General features: G+C 31.7%; 2 non-coding genes across 2 annotated transcripts; both read left to right on the plus strand.

Annotated features, from left to right (window-relative positions):
• The first annotated feature begins 1,979 nt into the window (after nucleotides 1-1,979).
• On the plus strand, nucleotides 1,980-2,066 carry LOC122025987. The gene has a single exon (XR_006123974.1). It is a non-coding gene; the product is annotated as a small nucleolar RNA U61 (small nucleolar RNA).
• A 124-nt stretch (nucleotides 2,067-2,190) lies between these two features.
• Nucleotides 2,191-2,272, plus strand: LOC122025991. Its single transcript, XR_006123978.1, has one exon. It is a non-coding gene; the product is annotated as a small nucleolar RNA snoR14 (small nucleolar RNA).
• The last annotated feature ends 4,100 nt before the right edge of the window (nucleotides 2,273-6,372 follow it).

Consider the following 6,372-nt stretch of genomic DNA (forward strand, 5'->3'; position numbering starts at 1 on the left):
TCTCTGGTTATTTTATATAAAAAAAATATAGTTCTCTTTAGTCCCATATTTTAAAATTGACAACACTATGATCAAAAAAGTTTCTATAAATATTTTAGGCTTAAAAAAAAAATTTCTTAATTTTTTTTACTAATATAAGTATAATAATAAATTAAATTAATTTTTTTCATAGGGAAGTCGTATGACACTCGAAAATCTAAACAATTCGGATTTTCAAAAACCCAAATAATTCAGATTTTCAAAAGTAAGTACTTTATTCTAATAACTCTACTTTAGTATTTTAATGCTAAATGCTTTAATTAATATAATTTCATTATAAAAGGTCAATGTGATTTCAATGTATTATATTAAACACGCGACGCGTGTGCACGAACATTAAAAAAAAAATCATTTAAGAAAATGACATCAATCATTTAAGAAAATGACATCAGGTCGTGGACGGTCCCCAGTTGGTTTTCTCATCTCTCCTAATATCCTCATCTGCTGACCCCAACTAATTTTTTACCTTTACACCTTTTTCTTATTCTCACATTCACATTTTTTTTAAAATTTTTGTTTGTTTTATTTTTATTGGTTTTATTTTTTAATCAATTTTTTATATTTTTTTATCAATTTTATTCTTTTTGAATAATTTGTTTTTTATTATAGGTTTATAATCTTTTATTTATTGTTTACTGGTAGATTTTAAGAGTTATTATTTATAAAAAAAATTAAAAGTATAAAAATTTTAAAAATGACGTAGGCGCATGGTATCTCTGACGTAATGGAGGGGGTTGTTAATGTAGCGATTTATATTTTAAAAGTATAAAAATATGGATCAAAATAAAAATTATATATATAAAACGAATAAAAATATTAACAATTAATAGTAAACACATTTATAGCTTACGAATAAATTTTTTTTTCAAATGAATAGTACATGTAATAATACATTAAAAAAATATACGAAAATATATAAAAATAAAAATTTTAATCAATTTAAAGGGAATAGAAGTTCTGACATGTGTTAAGGATTGGAGGGTGGGTAATTAAAAAAAAAGGAGATTCTGACATATATCAAAAATAGTGAAAAGTTTTGACATATGTCAAGAGTTAGAGGGAGATAATTTTAAGAGAAAGGAAGTTCTGACGTGTGTTAAGAATTAGATGAAGATAATTTGAATATCGAATTAAGAAAGTAATTTAAAGAGAGAGAGATTCTCACTATATTGAAAATTATATAAAATAAAAAATTTTGGTAAAAAATAATAAATAAAATTGATTAAAAAAATTAAATAAAAATTAAATAAAATTGGGGAAAATAGGAGTATAAAATAAAAAATTTGATGAAAAAAATAATAAATAAAATTGATTAAAAAATAAAACAAAGTAAAAATTAAATAAAATTTTTAAAAAATTATAAGTAAAGAAGTTAGGGGTATAAAGGTTATTTAAATGGGAGACAAAATTTTAAAAGGAAGGAGGGAGAAGAAATTTATAAAATTTAAATAAAAATTTAAAAATATATACAAGTATTGATGAAAAAAATAATAAACAAAATTAATTTAAAAAATAAAGTTAAATAAAAATTAAATAGAATTAAAAAATAATAAATAAAATTAATTAAAAAATAAAACTAAATAAAAATTAAAAAATATATAAGTATTGATGAAAAAAAATAAATAAAATTAATTTAAAAATAAAATTAAATAAAATTGTAAAAACAAAAATACAAAGAAAAAAAAAAGTAGAAATGGTATTCTTCCCCAACGTGAGAGCGGTTCGGCCCGGCCCAGATCGGGGCATCCGATCTCAAATTAGGGTTTCTGGTTTGTTTTCCCTACTTAGTCCTCTATATAAGAGAACCGCAGATAGTTGAATCTCCGTCTCAAATCCGGGACGGCGGGACGCTGTCGTGGAGCCGGCGCCGTCTGTTTTTTTTTAAATATTTTTTCTTCGATTTTGTTGATAAAGTTAAAATCTTTGTTTGTTTAGTTAGATGGCCATGATGAAATCAAATGCTTGTGCCGGAGACGGATTCGTCTATCGCTGACGGTAACACAATCCCTCTAAGAAGTTCTGAGTCATCCCTTTGATTCTCTCCTTTACTCTTTTCGGATTATTCTCTTTTTTTTTTTTTTGCTCGAATTATTTCTTTTACTTGGTCGATTTGTCGATGCTATGCTTATTCGAGGTTTTTTATTTGGGGAAATGAAGTGATGTGAAATTTCATGGTCTGTCAATCCACTGATTTTTCATGATGTTTCTCATGATCCCGACAGGTTCTGATCATTCTCCCCATTCGGATTCCTAAATATTTTTTTTTCAAGATTTTTTGTTTTAAATCTCAAAAAAAAAAAATCAAATACAGTTCTTTACCTCCAAATGTTGCTCTTTTGTGTGTGTGTGTGTGGCTCTTATCTATTTTTCTCATTTATCAACCATAATTTTCAACAAAATTTTCATTATGTCGAAGTCTTTCATCTACAAATTGTCAGAGAAAGATCCTTTATCTTTTCTTTGATACTCCTCTCTACTTCGAAAGAATTACTATGTAGCTATTTATTAAGAATGGTATTCTATTCATGATATTCAAAATATCAATGCCATAAATCGATCAATTCAATTTCTATTTATTTAACAAATTCTCCAAGCCAATTCAATTTGCAAAGAGACTTGGTGTTTAAAGGGTATTGAATTTGACCAAGAAATTGTTCTCATAATTGAATATTTGTCTTTATAGTTGTTATTTGAAAAGTTCTGAATATATCAAGTAGATTTTGAAGGTTGTAAGGGATGGAATTTGAAGATAATAGATAAAGTAATAATCTAAACAATTAAATAATTAAGATTATGAATCATATCTTAATAAATTTTATTATGATTATTATATTAATATTGATATTTATAATTATTTAAAATTTTAAAATAAAATGTGGTTTAATTGTCATGTTCAGGTAGTTTTTGTTAGAAGAAATTTTGATAGTATTTCTTTTGTACTTTTGACAATATGAAACTATTCTATAAGGTTTTTAGAAAAAAAATGTGGAACCGTCACATCAGTGGCCTCCCTAGAGCCGGTCCCACGGATATGGAGAAAGGTAAATGCAGGTACACAGGTGGAAAATACATGGCGAAGACGTTAACCCCAGGCAGTGACACCCCGGGGATCGACCCCTAGACCTTTCAGCCACAGAACCATGCACTCTCCATCTGTGTTATGCCCTGGGGACTTCTATAAGGTTTTTAGGGTTATATATATTTTGGTCAATATGGTCGGAACAATAATAATAAACATAATTAAACAATCATGCAATTTATATATATTGGTTGATATAATTACGTAGTTTATATTTGAAAATCACATATTCCATTATAATGAAGGAAACCTTAAAACCACGATAGAGAAACCAACACAGTGGAAAAAGAAGTGTAGTAGATCGAAAACTCAATAAAACTCCTCGAGCACAAACATATACATCACATACATATATATGAAATGTAACAAGGAACTAAAAGACTAAAAAGTTAAAAATCGACTCGACACGAAGTGGGGATTAGCGACTGGAACCTCTTAATAGTATCAACCAGAAATGGTAATATTAATGGGGTGAGTCAAATCTTCAGCGGGTATCGAATTGATATGTATAATACGAAATAACTAGTAGTAATAAATACATGTACAGTCTCCTGGAGTAATGGAAAATGCATAACTGAAAGAAAAGGAGAAATTGTACTTATTAGGACCTTCTATCAGAATAATAAAGTCGTCAGACCAAAAGTAACATGTCCTTGTATGCATGTCAAACATATATATCCATCCAATATGCAGCAAATAAAATACAGCAAACATAAGTAATAAATGCAATCATACATATGATGCAAATGATATGGTCATCCCTGATGTCAATCAGCCATCTTATATACGATGGTGAGATCGAGTGGGTAGGGTTATACCAATTGTACACTCTGCTGTCACTCTTCTTGATGAGTGATCGAGTGGACAAGATGTTGTCGGAGTATACATATCCTCCTACCCTAAATCATAAGTGGAAGAGCTCAATGTTCTCATCTCCCTGAGACAGCCCAGATGAGGGATCCCTACTGGCTACCACGTTGCATCACACTTAACAGAGCAAAATTGCCACACACCCTGACTGATATATCACTAACCCATGAGTGGTTGTGTGTGCAGATCCATATAACTAGTGATATGCTCAACAATAATGGAGCTGTTAATCGCTCAGCATGCAATCATGCGAGATGGTGCATGACACTAAGCATGAAATAATCAGATCTAGATACATATGTCAGATATGGTAAATGACTAGTCCGGTGTATCGTAAGGCATGGTATGTCATTACCTCTATGAGCATAAATAGTCATTACAATAAACAAGATGGTATAAAATATAAATGTAGAACAGATAAAAGCATACAACAGGTATCGTGTAGTGGCATACCAAAGCAAAGATAAACATAATTATTATTAAATGCTAACCTACTACGAATATTAATATGACATATCAAAAAAGATAAGTCAAGGTACCCCCGCCTCAAAAATGGAGATCGTCTCCGAAATAGATTTCACGTCGAGACATCGTCTTGAATCAAAGTCCTGTAATAGCAAACATATACGGATTTAGATAATTCCTTTATGCATTAATTAGCTAACCATTAATTCAAATCCAATTAAGTTTATCTTAACTCATTTCACAACTACATTGAATTAGGTATTCCCAACAATCTACAATCAAATTTGATTAGATTAATACATGGACCAACCCAAACTCACCCAATTCAGTATTTAGTTCAATCACAACTGAACACAAAACTTACCCAATTTCTGATGCCTAAGCACTGCTCCAATCCTGAAGAACCTACTATCAAATTTCTGGCCGCATCTACAATGGTTGTTGAAAACAAATCAAATATCCTATGGAAATCTAACCTCTATAAATTAACCCGAAGCATGTTAAACTTCTAAACTCTATCCACATACCCCCTTACCTCCTCCACGCTCATTTTGGCTTCCTCTCCAGGAAATCGCAGATCTGTCCCAACAATCTTCCCTACCTCTAAGGTCCTCTGACCTACTGTAGTGACCAGAATCCAGTAGGAAAGTCATTGCTGCTAGGGTCCTGCAACCAGAGGTGCCGGCAGGAAGGTGTCGGCAGAACTACTTCAGGGGTCAGTGATCGGGCAGAAGGAAACCAAGGAGAGATCGACGGTAATACCTCAACACCAGCGCACGAGAGGAAGAAACCAAACTAGGGCACGGTGAACAGAGAGTTCTTACGCTCGGCTTCCAGCGAGCTACTGGTGTCCGCGATTGGGAGAGGGGAGAGTGTTGGCGATGGGAGGCGGCAACGGACAAGGATGGTGGCAACAGTGGCTGGCAACGTTGGGCGTCAACGTCTCAAGGTCGTGACACAGCAACACGAGAGGTTGGAGATCGACGGCTTCGCCTCGGATTATGCCAAGCGCTTGGCGCTAGGGCAGAAAGAAGGTGACTCTGCTCGGTGATCGGAGGAAGAAAACAGAGGGGAAAGAAGAAGCGGTGACGAGTAGAGGAGGAGAAGGAGATGGGGCCGAGAAGAGGGCTAGGGCACGGAAGCATGGGAAGAGGATCTGGCCCGGGGAAGAGTAGGAGAAGAGAAGAAGAGTCGGGCACAACGTCGGGTGAGGGTAGAAGAAAAAGAAAAAGACAAGAAAAAGAAAGAAAAAATAAAACTTTTCCTCTTTCAATGGGGTAGCCTAAACAGGATTTCTCGTGACTCAATATTTATCTCCATAACCTACACCATACGGCCTTCGAAAAATTTCTAGAAAATTTCTAAAAATTTCGGAAAATTTCGTTAAGGTTATTCCTCTATTTAACCTTATTATTTAATTATTATTTGTTACCATATTTTATATTAATTTTAAAATATTTATTAAATTTTAAATTTGAATTCATCTCAATTCACTCTAAAATTTTCAATTCTAATATCTTCCGATCCAAATTTGAAAATCTCTAATCCTTCAAGTTGACTTGGATCGTTGAGTACTCATTAAGGAAACAAAAGAAGAAGAAAAAAAAATACAAATATAGATGAAAATAAGTATTTGCATGGTAATTGATGGATTATTTTTTTTTTAAAAAAAAAAGCTTATTGAAAAAAAAAAACTACTGAAATTTGTTAAATTGACAATATATTATTTTTTTATTAATATGAAATTATGTGCATGAATTTATTAATAACACAGAAGAGGGCCATATGTTAGATAATTATTATTAACTTTTAAGGAATTGATTTTAAAATTAAAAGATTTGAAATTAAAACAAAATAAGTGTTAGGACCTTCGGATGCGGCTAGAGAGGGGGGTGTGAATAGCCGACCTCAAATTCGCG

The sequence above is a fragment of the Zingiber officinale genome, chromosome 9B, assembly GCF_018446385.1.
Source record: "Zingiber officinale cultivar Zhangliang chromosome 9B, Zo_v1.1, whole genome shotgun sequence".
NCBI classification, from domain to species: Eukaryota; Viridiplantae; Streptophyta; class Magnoliopsida; order Zingiberales; family Zingiberaceae; genus Zingiber; species Zingiber officinale.